This window comes from Sminthopsis crassicaudata, chromosome 1, assembly GCF_048593235.1.
Source record: "Sminthopsis crassicaudata isolate SCR6 chromosome 1, ASM4859323v1, whole genome shotgun sequence".
Taxonomy (NCBI): Eukaryota; Metazoa; Chordata; class Mammalia; order Dasyuromorphia; family Dasyuridae; genus Sminthopsis; species Sminthopsis crassicaudata.
In genome coordinates, this window is record NC_133617.1 from 437,486,870 (window position 1) to 437,512,007 (window position 25,138).

General features: G+C 34.7%; 1 pseudogene; it reads right to left on the reverse strand.

Annotated features, from left to right (window-relative positions):
* Nucleotides 1-17,353: 17,353 nt before the first annotated feature.
* Nucleotides 17,354-18,024, reverse strand: LOC141554902 (actin, cytoplasmic 1-like; annotated as a pseudogene).
* Nucleotides 18,025-25,138: the final 7,114 nt, after the last annotated feature.

Genomic DNA, 25,138 nt, shown 5'->3' on the forward strand with positions numbered 1-25,138 from the left:
ATGAGTGGATATAGTTTCAATTTCATCATCTGAAAATTGTCTGTTCATATCCTTTGACCATTTATCAATTGGAGAATGGTTTGATTTCTTATAAATTAGAGTCAGTTCCCTATATATTTTGGAAATGAGGCCTTTATCAGAACCTTTAACTATAAAAATATTTTCCCAATTTGTTACTTCCCTTCTAATCTTGTTTGCATTAGTTTTGTTTGTACAAAAGCTTTTTAATTTGATGTAATCAAAATCTTCTATTTTGTGATCAGTAATGATCTCTAGTTCTCCTTTGGCCATAAATTCCTTCCTCCTCCACAAGTCTGAGAGGTAAACTATCCTCTTTTCCTCTAATCTATTTATGATCTCATTCTTTATGCCCAAATCATGGACCCATTTTGATCTTATCTTGGTATATGGTGTTAAGTGTGGGTCCATATCTAATTTCTGTCATACTAATTTCCAGTTTTCCCAACAGTTTTTTTTCAAATAATGAATTCTTATCCCAAAAGTTGGTTCTTTGGGTTTGTCGAACACTGGATTGCTATAGTTGTACCCTATTTTGTCCTATGTACCTAATCTGTTCCACTGATCGACTAGTCTATTTCTTAGCCAATACCAAATGGTTTTTGTGACTGCTGCTTTATAATATAGCTTTAGATCAGGTACAACAAAGACAATGTTTTCTAAAGAACTGTTTAGGAGATCCCATAATTTTGGTGTAAAGAGACCAGTGGCTCGGGTGTACTTGTAAGAAAGCAAAACAACCTTCACCAGCTTCATCCTGGTGGAGCACCTGCTCCCTATATCAGCTTCTTTCTCCCTCTTCTAAAACTGAGAGACTTCTGTCTTGAAGCTGAAAACTGGGAGATAAGAATCTCTCTTCTCCTGAATTGTGGCCAAATCTACCCCTCAAGCAGATAAGGATCCCATCAAGTTCTGCCAATGAGGAGAGAGTCCTGAAGAAGAACTGAGATATGGGTTGCATTTGTAAGTCTAATATTCTTTTTAAAAATGAATTGTGGGCATATTCTTACTTGATAGTCACAAGGAGGTTTTTTGTTTTGTTTTGTTTTGTTTTGTTTTTTGTTTTGTTTGTTTTTTTTTTCCCCTAAGGCTTCTGCATGAGTTCTGCATAAGAGATTACAAAACCTCCCTGGGTACTTTGTAAAACCATTTAATTTCATAAGCAATTCTCTACTTCTCTCAAGCAGAACTCTAAAGCTTTAATTCAGGGTTCTCTTAGATTTCCTTTGGAAGAATGAACTCACTGCATCCCTGGTATTTCTGAGAGTGTGAACTCTGGTCACAGAGACTAAACTCTCCTTTTTGCTTGAAGCGTGGAAGGGATTTAGGAGGGATGAGATTCCTTATACTCCTCAGTGGTACCAACTATTGTAAGAATTAAAGCAGGCTCGCATAATTCTTACATGAAAATGGAAAATGGACTTTTTTTTTTTTTGACACTGCCTCTATACACCAATACCTTTCTAGTTGCAATCAATAAACAAACTTTTTTTTGTTGTTATTTTGTCATTTCACTTGTGTCTGACTCTCCCTGACCCACTTTGGGGTTTTCTTGACAAAGAAAATAGTTTGCCATTTCCTTCTCCAGATCATTTTATAGATGAGGAAACTAGGGTAAAGTGACTTATCCAATACACTGCTAGTGAGTGTCTGAGGCTGGATTTGACCTCAGTAATATAAATTTTCCTGATCCAGGCATGACATTCAATCCACTATGTCAGCATCTATTGTGTGTTAGGCACTGTATTAGGTACTGAAGATACAAAGAAAGATAAAAGACAACCCCTTCTCTTAAGATTCTCTATAGTCTAGCAGAGGAGACAACATGCACATACCCAAATACAAACAAAATATAGACAGTCTAACTTAGCAAGAATCTCAGAAAGAAGGCATTAAGTATAAGCAGAATTAGGTAAGGCTTCTTATAGAAGTTGGGACATCAGTTGAGACTTGAAGGAAGCCAGAAGAGCCAAAAAGTGGAATTGGAGGAGGGAATTTTAGGCATGGAGGACACAGCCAGTGAAAGTACAAAATACAGGGATGGAGTCTTGTGTATTCAAAGAACAGCTAGGGAGAACACTGTCACTGGGTCCTGAAGCACAGGGTGGAAAGTACAGCATAAAAGGATTGAAAAGATAGAAAGAATCTAAATTATGAAGGGCTTTAAAAAGCCAAAGAGTGGCTTTTAAATTTGATTGCTGAGGTGAAAGGGAGCCACTGAAGTTTGAATAGGGGAGGTGATTAAACCATGTGTTAAAACATGATTAAACCAGTGTTAAGGAAGATCCCTTTGGTAGCTGAATAGAGAATGGACTGGAACAAGAGAGACCACAAGGCAGCCAAGTGTAACATGAGGTGGCTTGCACCAAAATGGTAGCAGTATCAGAGAAGAGAAGGGATAGTACAGGATGATTTGCTTCCCCTGGCATAAAATTAAGAGAACATTAGCATTATAAAATAAAGTGGGATGCTCTGTGAATTCTCTTACAAACAGAATTTCTCTTGTCAGTCTAAAGCAGGGGTTCTCAAACTAAGGCCCAAGGGCCACATGCGGCCCTCTGAGGACATTTATGTGGGTTATGGCAAATGGGCTGAGGGGTGGAGACAGTGTGAGTTTTTGTTCTTATTATAGTCCGGCCCTCCAACAGTCTGAAGAACAGTGAACTGGCCCCCTATTAAAAAGTTTGAGGACCACTGGTCTAAAGTTTAACCAGCTAGATTAACTAGCCAATTAATTAACCAATTACATTTATTAAAATTCCTTTAGACTCATCATGTCCCTTTCTTTTTCAGTTAGATTTCTTCTCTGTATGGATCCCTGCTTATTTGTTTTGCTGCACTAGGGGGTACTGTTAAGTTGTAAAACTCCTTTAATAGCATCTGACCAGTTGGTTTAGTGATAAAATTGTAGCTTCTTTTACCATGTCAGTATGCCTTTTTGTGTGTGTATGAGGATATGATAGAAATGTATGGTTTTGCTTTGAGTGCATGAAAAATAATGGATACTATGAAGGGAACTTGCAAATTAGGAAATAAAAAATGTATATTTGTAAAGTGTTACTGATGGTTTTTTCTTTCCATTCATTTAGATTATATACCCAAATGTTGGTGATGATGGCAGGATTTAAAATGCAGTCACTGGAGAAACAGAATTTGACCTCTTTTGTTTGATACTTGCATTATTCCTCAAGAGGCAGCTAAAATCTTCATTCATCTTGTTTACTCTTAATGTTCTTTCCTTTCAGTTTGTTTTTGAAATGAATTTACTGTCTCTGAAAAGATACTGGAGCAACAGTCTTTAGACAAACTCCTCTGTGTTGTTACAAAACCTGCTCCTGTCCAGGTGAGCCACGTGAGCACCTTTGATTGAGGTCTGTCAAGCTGATCTGAGGCTTGACTCAAAGGGATCCTGCCTGGACTTGAGAAAGCAATTCAGTCTCAAGTGGGGAACCCATCAATGAAAAACAAATTAAAGAATCAAATTCATCCATTGGAAAAAGAATGTGTTGTAAATTATGGGCAAAATAACAACTAATAACTAACATTTAAAAATGCTTTCTTGTTGAATGATCTCTCTCCCTCTTCCTCTCTTCCTCCCACTCTCCCTCCCCCTTTCCTTTTCCCTTTCCCTCTGGATCTCCCTTTCCCTCCTCCTTCCCTCCTCCTTACACACACACCCCTCCACTTAATCCAAATAATTCTTTAAAGGAAATACTATAAATATTATTAGCCTGGCTTTTATAGGTCAGAAAGATGAAATTCTATGAGTAGGTAGGAACTTTGAAGATCACACAGTGGTGGATCTGAGATTCAAAATCAGTTTTTTTTTTCTTTTTCTTTTTTTTTTTTTATTATAACTTTTCATTGACAGAGCATATGCATGGGTAATTTTTTACAACATTATCCCTTGCACCCACTTTTCCCTTCCCTCCCTCCACCCCATCCTGTAGATGGCAGGCTTTTTTCTTTTTCTTAAATTATGACAAGCTTCTCAGAAAGCTAGTAATGTATGACTGGTAAATTTGATGCAGAATTATATTTTTAAAATGTTTAACAATTAGTACCTTGCATAAGTAACTTGTTTAAAATTGTTTTTGAGTTCCATTCAAATTAAACCTCTGAACATCATGGATTTTACTATACTCATCCTAGATTTAGAGGCCATCCATTTTCCATTGAATCCCAGAGATTGTGGCAAAAGTGAGATTTGAATCCTGGACTTCCTTACTCCCAGGTCCAATGTGTGATGTATTTTCTCATATACAATTATTCCATCTAGCTCTTGGAGAGATGATGCTTGAACATTAATTAATAATAATATTTATATTATGTTTTTCTTTATGGCCTACAAAGCACTTCAATGTACAAAGTACATTATCCAGTTTAGAAGTTGAGTAGTAACATGGACATATAATACTAATAAATCATAATTTCTAATATGATAGATATCAGTAGGTAAAACCCATATAAACAAAAGCTCTTTAGAGCATTGAATAATTTTTAAAAATGTTAAAAAATTTTCTGAGAACAAAAAGTTTGAGAACCACTAACCTAAAGATATGAATTTTTTTGAGTTGTCAGAGAAATACATACCTGAATTAAATTAAATCAAAATATGTGACACAATATTGTGTACATGTCAGAAAGTTCATTTTGATCAAAATATTTTGTAAACCTTTAGGAAGGACATAACACCTATAGTATATGTGCTAAATACCTCTGTGTGTGGTTCTGTGTTAGTGATTTTACTATGCTATGTCAATATGACTCCAGACCTTGCCACATGACTCTACAATTGACTATTATCTTAATGTGGACAAAGAATAATTGAGACATATAAGACTAAATTTTTGGCTGATTCCAATCAAACTTTATTGACAAAACTGAATTTAGTTAAGTCAATAAGCATTTATTAATCACTTTGTGCTAGGCATTATGATAAGTGTTAAGAATACATACATATGTTTATATGCACATATGTATACAAATATAGATACTTGTGTGTCTATATGTATAAATAAAAGATAAACACATAAATGCAGTGCATATATGTATATATAAACATATATACATGTGCATACATAGGCATATAAGTTTATGTATATATGCATATGTGAGCACACATGTCAATATATATGTATGCACACATGTATATTGATTACATATATTTGTGTATTTGCACGAACACACACACACATACACTTTTTTGATTCACACTTGTGGTTTTCCTAGCAGATGGAACTCTTGATAAGGAAAACTTGTTTCTCCATGCAGATTGTCAGTGGTTCTCCAACTTTTGGTCTTAGTCACAAAGGCGTTTGGAATCCTCCAAGACACGGTGACTTGCCCAACTTGGCACTATCTTTATGATATAATTGCCACATTCAACCATTTAGAAGCACTGAAATATTTGCTTCTATTCAAGACCTACTAGTAATTTTATGTTCTCTGTTGTCCTTGGTTTGGGATCAGAGGAGAGGGGAGAGAAAAACATCATGGATGTTTCCAATCTTTCCTATGACATGAGGGCTCATTAGGAAAAGGGGAAAATGAAGGGCTTGGGAGATTCACTCACCTCAGTTGGCCACAGAGACAGTTGGTGCAGTGCTAGGGATGAAGACATTGGAGAATTATCCTTTAAGACCAGTATCTTTGTATCCTGCCCTTCCCACCTCCAGATTGGATGTATTGCTGAGAGTATGGTTGTGTTAAAGCTACATGGTCACAGACTGGATTTGACCTCATGTTTTCATGCCTCCTTCTACTGTCATGCTGCCTCTTATATGTGAGATAGACATAAATATATCTTTTGTTCCAATTCCCTTCCCCTCACTTCCAATCCCCTCCCCAGATGGTAATTCAATATATATATTAAGCATGATAAAAATATATTCATATATACACACATATATACATATATACACATCCACATGCTATATATCTATAATCATATACACACACTTATGTATACGCATACATTTATGTAAGATTGTATTATGCTTATTTGTCCTCTTTTTCTCTATAGGTGAATAATATCCTTCCTAAGTCCAAATCTTTCCATGTTTTTCTAAATTTACCAATTCATCATTTCCTACATTATAGCAATATTCTTACCTTATATTATCTAGTTATTTTAAATAGTCTAAGACAATATTGGTTAATATGGCTGAGATACAGTGGTTTTACTATTTTAAAAGTTAAATCTATTTTAACTTTAACTTTGAAATCAAAGATTTTAATCTTTCTACTTTTTTCTAATAAGTTCTATTCCTGATCATTGTTATTATATTTATGTGTATCTTTTGTTTCCTAAACCTATGGACTTTTTTTTACTTCTATCTACTACTTTGCCTTGCTATAACTTAACCCTCTTCCCTCCCCACTAGGATTCCTTCTTTATCCTCTCCTTCTACCTTTCCTTCTCTTTTTATCCCATTCCCATTAATTTTGCACACCCTTCTATTTCTCCCCATCTTATTCCCTCCCCTATTATTTCTTTCTGAATTTAAAAGACTTTTATGCATACATGCATATATTATGTATGTGTTGTATCCTCTTTAACCATTCCCTATGTAAGCATGATTCTAGAACTACCAGCATTCTTCCCCCATCAAATTCCTCTCTGTTATTTCTTCCTTTTGTGCCTCATTCATATAACATAATTATTTTTTTTTTTTTTTACCTTTTTGTGCATGGTTTTGATTTTTAGAATCACATCATATTCAGGGACAGGGACATTGACTTCCTGGAGGGTGAAACTTTTGATTTGGATTTCTTGGTCAGAAGAGAAACCTGAAGTGAAGTCAGAGACACCATTCTCCCCAACCCAGGATTAGAGGTGCTTACACTAATACCTTTTATTTAAAAAAAAAAAAGTGAGTTGTCAAAGAAGAATCCCACCATAGAAACATACTAGGGGAATAGGGATGACTGGGGTTCATCTTCAGAGAAGGATACTGAAGTAAAAAAAAAAGCTTCCACCCCAAAGTGTAATGTGAAATGGCTTTTTGCCCAGAGAAAATTTATTGAAGAACTCAAAAAAGAATTTAGAAATCAATGAGAGACATTAAGTAAAAATTAAAAAAAATCCAATATAAACAAGATTATGAAAAAAAGTTAACCAACTAGACAAGGCAATACAGAGTCTCGAAGACAAAAATAAGTCTTTGAAAATTAGAATTGGACAAGGGGAAGCCAGTGAAGCTATGAGAGACTAAGAAATAGCAAAACAGATTATAAAGAATGAAAAAATAGAATAGAATATGAAATACAAGAAAAATGACAGACCTGGAGAACAGATCAAGAAGGGAAAATATAAAAGTAATTGGACTGTCTGAAAGTTGTGACCAAAAAATTGACACAATAATGCAAGAAATAATCCAAGAATATTGTCCTGGATGATAGAACATGAGGGGAAAGTAGAAATAGAAAAAATCCAATCACCATCTCCTTTGTTGAAAGACATTATTGTCAAATTTTGACCCCCCCCCCCCAGATCAAAGAAAACATTTTGCAAGAAACAAGAAAAAACTAATTCAAGTACACGGAGCAATAAATGTAATTATACAGAACTTATCAGTAACTACAATAAAAGACCCAAGTTCTATCTATAAACAGTCAAAAGAACTAGAACTATAGCCAAAAATTTCATATCCAGCAAAATTATGTATAATATTGAATGAGAAAAAATGGGCATTCAATGAACTTGCAGATTTTCAGGACTTTCTATCAAACAAACCTGAACTTAATAGAAAATTTAACATATGAGCCAATATCAAAGAGAAATTTCAAGGAACTCAACATGGATAAATTGTTTATATATATATATATATTTTTTTTTTTTTTTTTAACATGAGAAATTTATAATCTATATTTAAGATTGTCATCAACAATACAACAGCTCAAAAGAAAGTTTGGGGCAGAGTTAAGGTAAAAATAGTAATTGTCATATAACGGCAGAGGAAGGATAGACCCAGGCATTAGAGCAGAGAGGAGGGCTCATAGTTCTGAAAACCTATTCACATTGGGAATGGTTTAAATAAGCAACACTACATATATTCTATGAAGGATATAGCACCCTCCAAAATCTATGAAGAAATAAGGGAGGGGGAGGATGGACAGACAGGGAAGCAAATTGTGAGGGAAAAAAACAAGGGAGGGTTCCACAGGTGGGGAGAAATTAAATAATAGCAAGGCAAGTTAGGAGCAAAATTAAAGCAAAGGGTCAGCAGAGATAGGAAAGATATGTGTGTCTGTGTGTGTGGGGGTAAGTGTTTGTGTATGTATGTGTATGTATATATCTATATATGTACAGATAAATAAATCTTTTCTTAACTATACCATGCTTGGGCTAGTGGGGGTGAAGAAAGGGGGAAAAATAATAATGTAAAAAAAAGGTGTTCAGTAGAGAAGAAAGGAACAATTTACAAGGAAGTAAAGAAAAGATGGACACTTATGCATATAATTTCTTCTACTAATATATATATATATATTTGAATCCTCCCTGATGTTCTGCTGGGCACATGGCAATGTTCTCTTTTGTTTTATTTCATTTTGTTTTGTATTCCTTTTCTGTTTTTCTTTTTTCTTAATCTGTTTCGTTAAATAAAATAAATTTGGAGGAGAAAAGACTCAATCTCTTTTTCTACTTGGTTAACTTTCTTTTCATAATCTTTTTGTGTCTCTTGGATTGTTATTCTTTTAAAAAAGTTTTTCATCAGTCTTTTTTTGGGGAGGGGCAGGTGACCATTTAACTCTTCTTTGGAATAAGAGAAGCTTTTTTTTTTTTTACTTTAGTATTCTTCTCTGAAGAGGAACCCCTATTTTCCTATTCCTATAGTAACTTTCTATGGTTGGGTTCTTTCTCCTTTGCCTGCTCATTTTTTAAAAATGGGAGTTTATTAGTGTAAATCACCTATAACCTTGGCATGGAGATGGTGCCTCTGGCCTCAGATCTCCCTTCAGTTTTCCCCTCTGGCCTAGAACCTGATTATCTAAGTGCCCGTGCCAAGCAGCATCCCTGTCCCACTGCTTCTGCACTCTCTGGTCATGTGCTAGTTCCTTCTCCCCCAGGGCTGGCTCAGCACCAAAGCTAAGACTGACATTCCTTATAAGCAAAGATTTCCTCAATCTTATCCAACTCAGACCCAGGACTCCCCACACTGTCTGGGAAGTAAAAGTCCCTGTGACTGAGCTTAGGCTACCTCCCAACCCAGTTAGCCTTAGGATTCACTACTTGCTAATCCAGGGGAACTAGCCTAGACATGTTTATGTTTATATTGTCCAAATCTCAATCCTCGTATCTTTTTTGGGATCTTCTCCAATTGTTCCAGGAGGACCACTGTTCTGCCCCAACACCTTTCTGTTTTTAACCACTCTTATGTTTGCCCTGAGGCAAAGTTTTCTTCTTTTTGTTGGGGAAATCTGAAGAGTTTGAAATTTTCTGATCTGCTCTGCCATCTTCCCAGAATCCTTCTTTTTAAAAGTTTCTAAATATCTTATTTTTCTAATTACATGTAAAATCAAAGTACATTTTTAAAAATTGAGGTTCAAATTCCCTTTCTCAATTCCCCCCTCATCGAGAAGGCAAACAATTTGATATAGGTTATATATGTGCAGATATGCAAAATGTATTTCCATATTAGATATGTATACACACAGTTTAAAAGAGTTCTTTCACTACTGAGATCAGGTTTGCACTCAGTTCAATTCTACAGTAGTTAAAACATAGTGGGGCAACTTACTAATCACATATAAAATTATGTTACTGGCTTGAGTAAACTGAAGAATAAAATAGATGGCCTTTTGGATGTGGCATCCTATTAAGAAGAGGAGAGCTTCAAAGAATAAGCAGGCAAAGTCTCACATAACTTTTCCTCCATCACATCTTGTCTGAGATTTTACACTTAGCTTTGAATGAAGGAAAGAGCTTTGAGAGGAGGTAACAAAACTGGTAACTAGTTGATGGAGCTAGAGTTGTTTAGCTTAGAATAGAGAGGACTCAAAGGGGTAGAAAATAACTGGATTTAAGTTTTTGAAAGCCTATAATCTGGAAGAAAGATTGAACTTGTTCACTTAGGCCTAGGAAGCAGAATTAGTAGCCATGGGTACATACATATGCATAAGAGCAGGGGGCATATGTGTTGGCGCATGGCACTGCTCCATGAATTCCTGGATAGATGTCATAGAGATCAAGTTTAAGTTTAGTGTCCTAATCATTCAAACTATACGAAATTGGGATGGTCTGCCTTGGGAACTAATGGGTTCTTCTTCACTGGAGATCTTTAATTAAAATTGGAAGACCAGTTGTCTGTTATAGTGTGGTGGGAATGCTTTTTGAAGTGAGATGGATTAGATAGCCATAGAGTATCAGTCAATAACCAGCAAGTATTTATTAAACTGTTAGTATGTATAAGACTTTTTGCTAACTTCTGAGGATGGTAAGAAAAGCAAAAACATTTCTTTCCCTAAGGGAACATTCATTCTAAGGAGGGAAATAACATGTCAATAACTAGATACAAATGTGACATATAGAAGTAAATTGAAGGCAATTTGAGAGGGCATTATTAGCATTAGTAGCTAGGAAGCTTTTTACTTTGAACCAGATCTTAAAGGAAGCCAGGAAAACTTAGAGAGAGAAGACAGGGGACAGAAAATTGCAGATATGGAGGACAGCCAGTACAAAGTCATGGGTACAGGAGATATACATAGTATGTGGATGAGAAGCTGCAAGTAGACCAATGTTGCTAATTTTACATAGTATAGGGAGGAGAGAGACGTATGAGACTGGAAAGGTAGAAAGAAGTCAAGTAGTGAAAGGCTTAAAAAAGTTTTTATTGATATCTTCTCTTTTTTACATCACCATAGCATCATATATTAATACCTTCTCTTCTTTCCCTTCCAGGGAGCCATTCCCTATTTGATATATTTGATGATACAACAAATAGTATTTTTTTTTTTGAGAGGAAAAAGAAAACAAGTCAGTACAATTAAAGGAAATATTGAAAAAATCTGAATCTGTGTGCTTTCACAAAGGGATAGGTTGGGGATATTTTCTTGATCTTTATATTTTTTTACATTTACTTTTGTTTTTTTTGTATTGTAATTCCTTTCATTTAAATTATTGTAGTTACTGTGTATATTGTTTTCTTGATTCTGCTTACTTTACTTTGTATCCATTTAGTTAGATCTTTCAATGTTTCTATGCATTCATCACACACTTTATTAGAACAAGTGATATTCTATACTTTCATGTATAGAATTTGTTTGTCCACCCCAATTGATGGGCACCTATTTCGTTTTCAATTTTTATCTATCACAGAAGTGCTGCCATAAATATTTTGAAGTATATACTTTTTCTTATCAGTGGCTTCCTTGAAGTATATTGTTGTTTGTCCTTCATTCTTAATGAGGACCAATGACATCATGAGTGTGAATTAGATTTTAGGTGAGGTTATACAAAGTCATTAGCCTTACTCTCTCTTCCAGTGGCAAGACAAAAGTCAAGAGGACTGTGATGGCCCAGGATGCAGTGAATGATATTTTCGTAATGACACATTAGACCAAGAAACCTGAGATAGGTCATGATTATGATTTCTTTTCTGTAATTTTTTTAATTTTTTTATTAAAGGAGTATCCTTATCTTTCCCCCTCACTCTAAAGAGCAAATTGTGATCTAGACAGGTTTCAATGGGCTATAACCACTCAACTAATAAATAGTGGAGCTAGAGTTCAAGCTCAGGTCTACTAAGTTCAGTGCTCCAAATAGCAATAATAGTATTAACAAAAACAAAAAAAATAGTAGTAGTTGCTATTTATTGTGTTTTACAGTTTGTAAAGTATGTTATTTTCTATTCCAACAGTATGCCTCACAAATATAGCAAGGGCCACAGGTCCAAAATATTTTCAGCCCCTTTCTCCCCCAGATAATTTTAGTTGCTAGGGACAAAAATGACAGTCTATGCTCTCAAAGAGCTTCCTTGCTTATGTAGGTAGATAATTTGTTTTTTTAACATATACTCTTAGTTCCCAGGGAAACCAAGAGGATAAATAACTTGTTTGTTGTTTCACAGTTAGTATATGGAGAAGCCCAGGCATGAATTCAGGTTTTTCTGATTTCAGGGGCTGGTTCTCCACCTTTTTATCTATATGGTTTCTCTATTGAAGCACATAATATATGGGAAAAAAATTAATTCAATCCAACCTATATCCTTCTTCAGGCTTTTTTCCCTCCCTTTCTAAGACCTCATTTCTTTTTCTAGGGTTTTATAAGTATCAATACCTTGAAATTCTGGATGAATTCAGCTATATTCCTTAGGTTCTAAATAAGGATGAAAGACATGCTTTTTTTCATTGTGTGAGACAGAGTGTTAGATTCATCAAATTTGTCAGAGTTGGAAGACTAAACTGCCATTTAAAAGATAGGGAAGTGGTTCTAGAGAAATTAAATGGTTTGTCTGAAATCATGCAAGTGGCAGAAATGGAATCAGAACTCAGTCCAAGTAAACTCATCTCTGTTAATGAGGGCGTAGTCTATTCACTTTCTCCCAGAGGTTTTCTGTTCCAATAATTACATAAAACTTGATGACACAATAACAGGGAGGGGTAGCCTGTTGCTTTTTTTCCCCCCAGGATGTGATGGACTTTTTTTGGAGGGGGCAGGGCAAGTGAATTATTTTTGTGGATTAGTTTGTACTTTTTCTAAGCTTTCTTTACAGCTTCAGAAGCACTAATGTTCAAATTAGAAACCTATTATTTATAAGTATTGTATTGGAACTGAAATCCATTACTTTCAAATTTCTATAGAGGCACAAGAAAGAATAACTGGAGTATCCAACTTTTAAGATTTCCCTGCTCAGTCATCCCTTTTCTTTTATTTCCCTAGCTGACTCATATCTGTCTAACCTCTGGATCACCTCATATACCACATCTCCTCCAATGTTTCTGGAATGAGGAGTGAGTACATTTCATAACCTTGTCCTCTCTTCTAAAGAGTTTTACCTTATTTTTGCATATTCCTCCTTAGATGTGACATAGGTAGTCATAGAAGGTACATCGTTCCCTTATCTCCCTATCTTCTCTCCTCTCTCATTGAGAAGACAAGCACATTGATATAGATTATACATGTACAATTATAGAAAATATATTTCCATATTACAAGAGAACACCGACTAAAAAAACTCCAAGAAAAAATAAAGAAAATTTAAAAAGTATGCTTTGATCTGCCTTTAGACTCTATTAGTTCTTTCAGTGAAGGTGGATAACATTTTTCATCTTAAGTCTTTTGGAATTGTCTTGGATCATTATGTTGCTGAAAATAAGTCATTCACAGTTGATCACTGTATAATATTGCTGTTATTGTGTGCCATGTTCTGTCTCAGTTCACTTTGTATCAGTTCAAATAATTCTTCCCATGTTTTTCTGCAACCATCCTGTTCATTATTTTTTAGAGCATAATAGTACTCCATCACTATTCAGTCATTCCCCAATTGATGGGCATCTCTTCAATTGCCAATTCTTTGCAAGATCTTTGTTTTCAAACAATTAATCAAGAAGAATTTAAACGCTTGCTATGTGCTATGTGCACTGCACTAAATGTTAAGGATACATAGAAAATGAAAAGTGCTCATGTCCTCAAAAAGCTTACATTCTAATGGGAGAAACAACATATCCATAAATATATAAATGCTAGATAAATATAGCATAGATAGAGATAAGATAAACTTAAACAGGAATGAACTAGCAGCTGAGGGAAGAGAGAAACTGAGAAGACTCTTAGAGAAGATGTTGGTTGGATTGAGGGATTCTAAGATTCAAGGGTGAGAAAGAGAATTCTAAGCATGGGATATAGTCCTAAAAGCCTGGAGAAGGAAGATAGAATGTTGCATGAGAGGAATAGTAAGCAAGCATGAAAAGAACATACAATAAGTGGAAGGGGAGTAATGTATGGTGGAAATATGTTTTGCATGACTGCACATGTATAATCTATATCAAATTGCTTCTTAAGTGGGGCTGAAAAGGGAAATAGGGAATTTTGAACTCAAATTTTTAAAAAACTGAACTTAATTTAAAATAGTTTTTTCATGTAGTTGAGAAAAATATTCTTTTTAAAAGGAGTAATGTGTAAGAATATTGAAAAGAACAAAAAGGCCAGATTGTGAAGAGCTTTAAATGGCAGACAGAAGAGTTTATATTAAACTTAGAAGCAGCTGGATAAAGCAGAGAACTTGGAATTAGGAAGCTTGAATTTAGTCCCACTTCAGACACTTTCTAGCTTTGTGACTCTTGGGCTAGTCATTTACTTTTTGTCTGCCTCAGTTTCCTCATCTCTAAATTGGGAATAATACTAGCACCAACTTCCTGGAGTTATAATGAGAATGAAACAAATTATCTTTTCAAACTTAAATTGCAATTACTATTACTATTACTACTTATTACTACCATTACTACTACTACCATTACTACTACTACTACTACTACTACTACTACTACTACTACTATTACTATTTTTATTAATAGAGAGAAACTTGATTTTATATTTGCCTATAGGTGGCAGTGGGGATGGGATGGGGTGGAGAGAATCAAATACTTCAGGAAAATCATTTAGTTAGTTGTGTAAATTGATTGGAATAGGGAGAAATTTGAATCAGAGAGATCAATTAAGACCTATTATAATAGTCCTAGTAAGAGGGGAAGAAAGCTCTAATTAGTGTGATGGTTATGGGAGTGAAGAGAAAGCAACATATAAAAAATATTGTGGAATTAGAAATGAAACATGTTGGGTGGTAGAATATTAACATTTTTTTTGCTAAGTGGGTTCTAGGAAGCTTTAAACATGATGATCTCCCTTTCTTTGTAGCTTGTTAGATAGTAACTAGATCTATTTTCTAAGCTTTTGTTCAAACTTTATCTAATAGATTATGTGTAAAGGACTAGAGGATTAAAAACTGGAAATACCTTAGAGATCATTTAGTGCAGAGGTTCCTAATCTGAGACCCATGGGTATAGTCCTTGAGGACTATGAACTTGGATGAGAAAAAAGGTCATATTTTTTATTAACCTCTAACTGAAATTTAACATTTTTATTTCAATTATTTAAAGATTTTGTTCTGAAAATAGCTGTCATGGGCTTCCCTAGTCTGTGAAAAGGTTCATGAAATGTTACACTCCTAATGTTACACATCTTTACAGAGGAAGCCAATGAGGCACACAGAGGTTAAGTGGTTTGCCCATCCATAGTCACTAAGGTAGTACATATTAGAACTGAGATAAGCTTTAACAGTCTGTTTTCAAATGAGAAGACAGATATTGAAATTATGTCTCTTATAATATGAATTTTCATAGAATATTAGGTCTTCCTCCATTGAACTTCTACCTTAGAACTAGCTTTCTGACATATCCTAATTGAAACCATCAGTGTCTTCTGATTGTTCAAGTAAAACCAAATTACAGGATTTCGGATAGTCATTTCATAGTAATATATTGGGGGGGTGGCATAAGAAACACATCATCATTTGAGTATACCGTCTGCCAAATTGGAGACAGGAAAAAGGAAGAAATACAGCTTACATTGAAAATAAAAATTGTATAATTAAAAAGACCAACTTCATTTCCTTTATGTGATCACATTTTCTGGGACATAACAAACCAGACTGGCTAAAAGCTCATATAATTATAATGTTACTGGAAATATTGGAAAATCCTACATTCTCTTTTTTTCCTTTCTCTTTGTTTCTCTTTCTCTCTCTTTTTCTTGTCTCTTTTTTCTCTCCTTTCCCCCCTCACCCCCTTATTCCCATCCTTCCTTCATTCATGGGTGGTAGTATACAAATATATTGTGGTCTCTTCTACTGAGGCTTGAGGATCAATTGAGCTCTAGAGTTCTGCATTGCAGTGGACTAAAAGATCAGAAGTCCCACACTAAGTCTGATGTTAATATGATTCACTCCTGGAATGAAAGACTTGTAGGCTGCCTAAAGAGGTATAAATTGGCTCTAGGTGGAAAGAGAATAGGAGAAAGATTTTATGTGGATCAGTATTTGAATGGACCCATAATTTGCCCTGATGTTTCTGGATAAGATTAGAATAACCACTCTCAAAAAATGAAATAAACTAAAATTGGGCTTTTTTGTTAAATTCTTTGTGCAGTCACACGTACCACTTTAGGAAGATCCCCTCCTCTCTGACACATGGTTGGCACCTAATAAATTTTTATTGTTTTGATTTTCCTCTTCATCAAAGCCGTTTTACTTTTTTTTTTAAGTATTTATTTAAAATTTAAATAAAAAATAGGAAAAATAGAAATAGAAAAAGAGAAAAGATTTTCATGTGCACAGTAGAATATATGAAAGGATTCAAAATGTCCATCTTTGCTTCCTTGTAGTTTTTCTTTTGTCTTCTGTGTAATTTTTACTTTATTCCCCTTCCTCACTTTCCTCTTCCCTTTCCCTCTGCTCTAGCACCTCATTCATATAAGATAATTACAGTTTACCTTTCCCTACACAGTTTTGTTTTTTTAGAATCACGTCATACTTATCTGTACCCTAGTTTCTCTTTTGAACTACCTAATTATTAATGACAATCTTAGACATGGTTTACATTTTCATGTATAAAACACAGGCAGTTTTTCTTTGTTTTAAAAAAGTTATTATTATAGCTTTTGATTTACAAAACACTGACCCTTGCAAAACCTTCTATTCCAAATTTTCCCCTCCTTCTCCCTCCTCCCTCCCTCAGATGGCAGATAGTCCAATACATGTTAAATATGTTAAAGTTTATGTTAAATCCAGTATCTGTATACATATTTATACATTTATCTTGCTGCACAAGAAAAATCGGATCCAGAAAGAAAGAAAAAAACCTGAGAAGGAAAACAAAAATGCAAGCAAACAATAATAGAAAAAGTGGGAATGCTATGTTGTGGTCCATATTCATTTCCCATAGCTCTCTCTCTGAGTGTAGCTGACTTTTCACTACTGAACAACTGGAACTCATTTGAATCATCTCACGTCCATCAGAATTGATCATCATATATTTTTGTTGTTGCTGTGTATAATGATGTCCTGGTTCTGCTCATTTCACTCAGCATCATTTCATGTAAGGCTTTCCAGGTTTCTCTGAAATCATCCTGCTGGTCATTTCTTACAGAGCAATAATATTCCATTATACAGGTCAGAGGAGGAGTCTCTCACAGTGCAATCAGGAAGTACAAAGGCCTTGAAGCCTGAAATCCCTGGATGTAGTTTTCTGTGAACAAAGTGGACAGCTCATTGCCAATGGTGATAACCTGACAATCAGGAAACTCATAGCTCTTTTCCAGAGATACAGCAGTGGCTATCTACTGTTCAAAGTCTAGGGTGACATAACACAGCTTCTCCTTGATGTCACATACAATTTCCCTCTCAGCTGTGGTAGTCAAGCTGCATACCTTCTCTGGATCAGGATCTTCATGAGGTGTTCCGTCAGATTACGGCCAGCCAGATCCAGACGGAGGATGACACGGGGAAGGGCATAATCTTTATAGATGGGCACAGTGTGGGTCACATCATCCCTGGAGTCCATCACAAGGCCAGTGATATAACCAGAGGCATACAGGCATAGCACAGCCTGGATGGCAACATACATGCTTGGGGGATGGAAGGTCTCAAACATAATCTTTTCTCTGTTGGCTTTGGGGTTTATGGGAGCTTCCATGAGCAGCAGAGGGTACTCCTCAGGGGCCACAGGGAGCTCATTATAGAAAGTGTGATGCCAGATCTTCTCCATGTCATCCCAGTTGGTGATAATACCATATTCAATGGGATACTTCAGGATAAGAGTACCTCTCTTGCTCTGGGCCTCATACTCCACTTAGCTATCTTTCTGGCCCATGCCCACCATCACACCCTGATGTCTGGGGAGCCCAGCAATGGAAAGGAACACAGCCTGAGGGGCATCGTCTCCTGAAAAGCCAGCTTTGCACATTCCCAAGCCATTGTCAACAACCAGAGCAGCAATATCATCATCCATGGTGAACTTTGAAGTGGCAAGTTTAAACCCTTAAGAGAGAGAGGAGGTGATGCCCTATCTGGAGGCGGGGGGAGGCAAGTGCATGCTGGGTGGAAGAGCTAATGATGGTAACAACATAATTTTTGGAAATGCTTTTCTTACAGGAATAAGAACAGCAGCTACATACATTTGACATATAGATGGGCTATTCTTCATTCCCGATGGCAAAACTGTCCATTCAAATTTTTTATAAGGCTCAGCTAAATTAATGCTGGGCACTGAAAAGACAAAGCCCTTCATATCCTCCTTATCTAGAGGGACAGAACTGAAACAATCCTTAATTGAAAGAGGCCATTCCCTAGGCGACTGAGTAGGAAATGCCTCCTATTGATGATGTGATCTCAATGCAACCAGAGCTTCTGCTTATGAGGCAGTCTGTTTTGTTCACAGAAAACCACATCCAGGATCTCAGGCTTCAAGGCCTTCCTTGATTCAAGTACTTCCTGATTGTACTGTGGGAGGCTCCTCCCCTGACCCTTATATTCCATAACATTCATATACCACAATTTATTCAGCCAATCTCCAATTGATGGGCATCCACATAGTTTCCAGTTTCTGGCTACCACAAAGAGGCCTGAATGGCTTGATTTCTTATAAATTTGAGTTAGTTCTCTATGATTTTGGAAATGAGGTCTTCATCAGGACCCTTGAATGTAAAAATGTTTTCCCACTTTATTGCTTCCCTTCTAATCTTGTCTGCATTAGTTTTGTTGGTACAAAAACTTTTTAACTTAATATAATCGAAATTATCTATTTTGTGATCAATAATTGCTCTAGTTCTTCTTTGGTCACAAATTCTTTCCTCCTCCACGTATCTGAGAGATAAACTATCCTATGTTCTTCTAATTTATTTATAATATCATTCTTTATATCTAGATCATGAATCCATTTTGACCTTATTTTGGTATATGGTGTTAAGTGTGGGTCAATGCCTAGTTTCTGCCATACTAGTTTCCAATTTTTCCTTCAATTTTTGTCAAATAGTGAATTGTTATCCCAAAAGCTGGGGTCTTTAGGTTTGTTAAACATTAGATTGCTATAGTTATGTACTATTTTGTCCTGTGAATCTAACCTGATCAACTACTCTTTTTTTAGCTAGTATGAAATGGTTTTGATGATCACTGCTTTATGCCACCTTCATTTGATTTTTTTTTCATTAGTTTCCTTGAAATTCTTGACTTTTTGTTCTTCCAGATACTTTTGTTCTTATTTTTTCTAGATCATTAAAGCAATTTATTGGGAGTCTGATAGGTATAGCATTAAATAAATAGATTAGTTTAGATAGTATTGTCATCTTTATTATATTCGCTTGACCTATCCAGGAGCACTTAATATTTTTCCAATTATTTAGATCTGACTTTATTTGTATGGAAAGTGTTTTGTAGTTTGCTCATATAGTTCCTGACCCTCTTTTGGCAAATAGATTCGCAACTATTTTGTCCTATCAAGTTATTTTAAATGGAATTTCTCAGGGGCAACTAGGTGGCACAGTGGATAGAGCACCAGCCCTGAATTCAGGAGGACCTGAGTTCAAATCTGGTCTCAGACACTTAACACTTCCTAGCTGTGTGACCCTGGGCAAGTCACTTAACCCCAGCCTCAGGGGAAAAAAAAAAAAGGAATTTCTCTTGCTGTTGGATTTTGTTAGTGATGTATAAAAATGCTGATGATTTATGTGGATTTTTTTTTGTACCCTGCAACTTTGCTAAAGTTGTGAATTATTTCTAATAGCTTTTTAGTTGATTTTCTGAAGTTCTCTAAGTATAAAATCATATCATCTGCAAAGAGTGATAATTTGGTTTCCTCATTACCTACTCTAATTCCTTTAATCTCTTTTTCATCTCTTATTGCCAAAACTAGCATTTCTAATACAATATTGTATAATAATAGTAATAGTGGGCAACCTTGTTTCAACCTATCCCTGATCTTATTGGGGATAGGTCCAGTTTATCCCCATTACATATGATGCTTACTGATGGTTTTAAATAGATGCTACTGACTAATTTAAAGAAAAGTCCATTTATTCCTATACTCTCTAGTGTTTTTAATAGGAATGGATGTTGGATTTTATCAAATGCTTTTTCTGCATCTATTGAGATGATCATATGGTTTTTGTTAATTTGATTATTGTTATAGTCAATTATGCTAATAGTTTTCCTAATATTGAACCAACCCTGCATTCCTGGCATAAATCTTACTTTTTGAAGGTATTCATCCATTTCACTTAGGTTATCAAATTTATTGGCATAAAGTTAGGCAAAGTAACTTCTAATAATTGCTCTAATTTCCTCTTCATTAGTGGAAAGTTTTCCCTTTTCATTTTTAAGATTAACAATTTGATTTTCCTCTTTCCTTTTTCTAATCAAATTTACCAAAGGTTTATCTATTTTCTTCTTTTTTTCATAAAACTAACCCTTAGTTTTATTTATTAATTCAATAGTTTTTTTTTACTTTCAATTTTATTAATCTCTCCTTTCATTTTTAGAATTTCAAATTTAGTATTTGATTGGGGGTTTTTAATTTGCTCTTTTCTAGCTTTTTTAGTTGCAAGCCCAATTTTTTTATCTTCTTTTTTTCTATTTTATGCAAGTAAGCCTCTAGAGATATAAAATTTCCCCTTATTACCACCTTGCTGGCATCCCACCAATTTTGGTATGTTGTCTCATTATTGCCATTCTCTTGGATAAAAGTATTAATTGTATCTATGATTTGCTGTTTCACCCATTTTTTCTTTAGGATGAGATTATTTGGTTTCCAATTATTTTTTGGTCTATTTTCCCCTGACTTTTTATTGATTATAATTTTTATTACATTATGATCTGAAAAAATACATTTACTATTTTACTTTCTGCATTTAATTTTGGGGTCTTTATGTCCTAATATATAGTCAATTTTTGTATAGATTTCATGAACTGCTGAGAAGAAAGTGTCCTCCTTTCTGTCTCCATTCAGTTTTCTCCAAAGATCTATCATATTTAACTTTTCTAATATACTATCTACATCTTTAATTTCTTTCTTATTTGTTTTGTGGTTTGATTTACTTAATTCTGAGAGAGCAAGGTTGAGATCTCCCACTATTATAGTTTTGCTGTCTATTTATTCTTGCAACTCTCTTAACTTCTCCTTTAGGAAGTTAGATGCTATGCCACTTGTTTAGTTAGTATTGATATTGCTTCATTGTCTATGCTACCCATTAGCAAAATAGAGTTTCCTTCCTTATCTCTTTTAATTAGATCAAGTTTTGCTTTTGCTTGATCTGAGATAAGTATGGCTACCCCTGGTTTGTTTTGTTTTGTTTTTTTGTTTTTGTTTTGTTTTGTTTTTTACTTCACCTGAAGCATAATAGATTGTGCTCCAGCCTTTTACTTTTACTGTGTATGTAATCACCCTGCTTTAAATGTGTTTCTTGTAAACAACTTATTGTAGGATTCTGACTTTTGATCCAGATTGTTATCTGCCTCAACTTTATGGGAGAGTTCATCCCATTCAAATTTATGATTAAGACTACTAATTCTGCATTTCCTGCTATCTTATTATCCCCAGATTATACTTTTCTTTTTCTTTCCCCCCTTACCTTCCTTTCCAGTATTGAACTTCTGGGCACCATTTGCCTCATGAAGCTCTCCCTCTTTAGAATCCCTCCCTCCCCCTTTGAGTCCCTCTCCTTTTCTTACACCTTTCCCTTATTTTTTTGTATTCCCTTCTATTTAGCCTACTCTTTTCCTTTTCCCTTTTCCTCTCCCACTTTTTAATGAGGTGAGAGAAGTTTCTCTGTAAACTAAATATGTCTAATATTTTCTCTTTGAGCCAAATCTAGAAGAGTATGATTCACACAATGTTCCTCCCCCTCCCTTAATTCCCTCAGATATGATAGATTTCCTTTGCCTCTTCAAAGGATGTAAGCACTATTTCAGAAGCTGAATTTGGTAATCAGTAAGTGAGGGTAGAAGGGAACTCAGAATGAAGCATGTGTCCTTTCTGCCATCTTGGCTCCATCCCCTTAGTCTTTTCATCCTTCATGTTTTGAAGGATGAAAGTATCAGTAAAGCAAATTTTAAATTTATCAGCTGTTCTACTTTTGGCAAAGATTTAAAGTAAGTAGCTAATCATACACCATCATACCTACATGGCAGTCTTGTGAGATTACAGTTGTTTGTTTTGTTTTTGTTTTTTTTTTGCCCTTTGCTAAGGCATTTAGGGTTAAGTGTCTTGCCCAGGGCCACACAGCTAGGAAGTGATAAATGTTTGAGGCCAGCTTAGTTCCTCCTGATATCAGGGCTGGTGCTTTATCCACTGTGCCATCTAGCTGTCCCCTCGATTTACTTTCTTAACTTGTACTTATGCTAGTAGATTGAGTCTTCAGAGAAGAGGCTGCTGATATTCTTAGAGTGCTAGAATGGGTGGCTGTACTTTTGACATATTAGAGTTCCTGTTCCACCACTGATGTACTTATATTAATAATCAGTCTCAATTAACTTAACAAAAATCATTTACCTAAAAAGCATAACAAGAATAGCAATTATAGAACATTCCACCCATAAACCTGGAATTCACTCTCCCTAGATACATATAGCATCATTAGAGACAGTGGGTACAAACTTTAAAAACCATGTAGGATGTGATAAAAAGCATGTACAACTTTGGAATTGTAGGCCTTGATGTAGCAGCAAAATGAGATTATATTTTTTATTTCAGGAGTCAACTCTTCTAAGCAACACATGGTAATGCAGAGAGGTATAGTCCCTCTTTTCTCCCATACTTTTCTCTGATTCAGGGCTGGATCCTCTTAGTATACAACCTTTCTCTTACTTAGTGTCATCATTCTAAATCCTAGTTTAGTTCATAAGATGGCCATGGTTATTGTTCCAATAATTAGAAACAGCTTTGGGGTACAGTACCCCTTGTTTTTTCCCCTTTTAGTGCTATACAAATAAACTGCTGGGAAATGAAACATTGAGGAAATCTTTCTCCTGTAAGCCTCTTGGGCATAGTTCCAAATTGCTTTTCAGAATGGTTGGATAATTTTACAACTTCACCAACAATGTATTAGTGTCCCAATTTTCCCACATTCCCTCCAACATTCATCATTATCTTTTCCTGTTATTTTGGCCAATTGGAGAAGTGTTTCTGGTATTTTGTAGTTTATCCTTTAGGAATCTCTAAGTATATCATAATATCATCTGCAAAGGGTAATAATTTTGTTTTCCCAAGACTCAATTCCAATTCCTTCAATTCTTTTCCTCCTCTTATTGCTAAAGCTAACATTTCTAATACAATATTGAATAGTAATGATGATACTGGGCAACCTTATTTCATCCCTGATCTTATTGGGAATGCCTCTACAGGTGATGCCTGCTGAATGGTTTTAGATAGATGCAACTTATGATTTTAAGAAAAACTCCATTTATTCCTATCTCTGTAGTGTTTTGTTTTTTTTTTAATGGGAATGGGTATTGTATTTTGTCAAATGCTTTTTCTATTGATAAAGTCATATAATTTCTGTTTGGTTATTGATATAGCTAATTAAGCTTATAGTTTTCTTGATATTGTAATCATCCCTGCATTCCTGCAATAAATCCTTCTTGGTCATAGTATATATCCTGGTGATAAATTGCTGTGATCTTTGATAATATTTTATTTAAGATTTTTGCATCAACATTTTTTAGGGACATTGATCTATAATTTTCTTTCTCTGTTTTTACCTATCTGATTTAGATATCAACATTGTATTTGTGTCATAAAAGGAATTTGGTAGCACTTCTTCCCTTATTTTTCCAATAGTTTGTATATTATTGGAATTAATTGTTCTTTAAATGTTTGGTAGAATTCAATTGTAAATCCATCTGGCCTTGGAGATTTTTTTTTTTTTTAGGGAGTTAAGTAACAGCTTGTTTAATTTCTTTTTCTAAAATGGGACTATTTAAGTTATTGGTTTCATCTTCTGTTAATCTGGGCAAACTACATTTTTGTAAGTTTTCATTCATTTCACTTAGATTATCAAATATATTGGCATACACTTGGGCAAAGTAGCTCCCATTATTGTTTTTATTTCCTCTTTGTTGGTGATAAATTCACCCTTTTCATTTTTGATACTGGCAATTTAATTTTCTTCTTTCCTTTTTATAATCAAATTACCTGAAGGTTTATCTATTTTTTTTTTCACCAAACCAACTTGTAGGTTTGTGCAATAACTTGCTTTCTTTCGATATTATTAATCTCTTTTTTAATTTTCAGAATTTTAAACTTGGTGTTTAATTGGGGGTTTTTAATTTGTTCTTTTTCTAGCTTTTTTAATTGCACCCTCAATTCACTGATCTCCTCTTTCTCTATTTTATGCAAGTAAGCATCTAGAGATAAAACATTTCTCTTAATAACTACTTTGGCTGCATCCCACAAATTTTGGTATGTTGTATCACTATTGTTATTCTCTTGGGTGAAATTATCAATTGTTTCTATGGTGTGTTATTTCACCCACAAATTTTTGGGGGATTATTTAGCTTCCAATTAATTTTTGATCCACTTACCATTAGACCTTTAACACATGTAATTTTTATTGCATAATGATCTGAAAATGAAGCATTTATTATTTCTGCCTTTCTGTGTTTGATTGTGAGGTTTTATGACCTAACATATGGTCGATTTTTATGCAGATTCCATGTACCACTGACAAAAAAGTGTATTCCTTTTTATCCCCATTCAATTTATCCAAAGGTCTATCATATCTAACTTTTATAAAATTCTATTTATTTCCTTAACTTCTCTCTTGTTTAATTTGTGCTTCAATTTATATAGTTCTGATAGAGAGAGGTTGAGATCCCCTACAAGTATACTTTTGCTCTCTATTTCTTTTTTGCAAGTTCTCCTCCAAGAATTAGGATGCTATATAACACTTGGTGCATATATGTTCAGTATTGCTCTTACTTCATTATCTATGGCACCCTTTAGCAAGATATAGTTTCCTTCCTTATCTCTTTTAATTAGATTCATTTTTTCTTTTGCTTGATCTGAGATCAGAATAGCTACTTCTACATTTTTACTTCAGCTGAAACATAATAGATTATGCTATTAGATATGC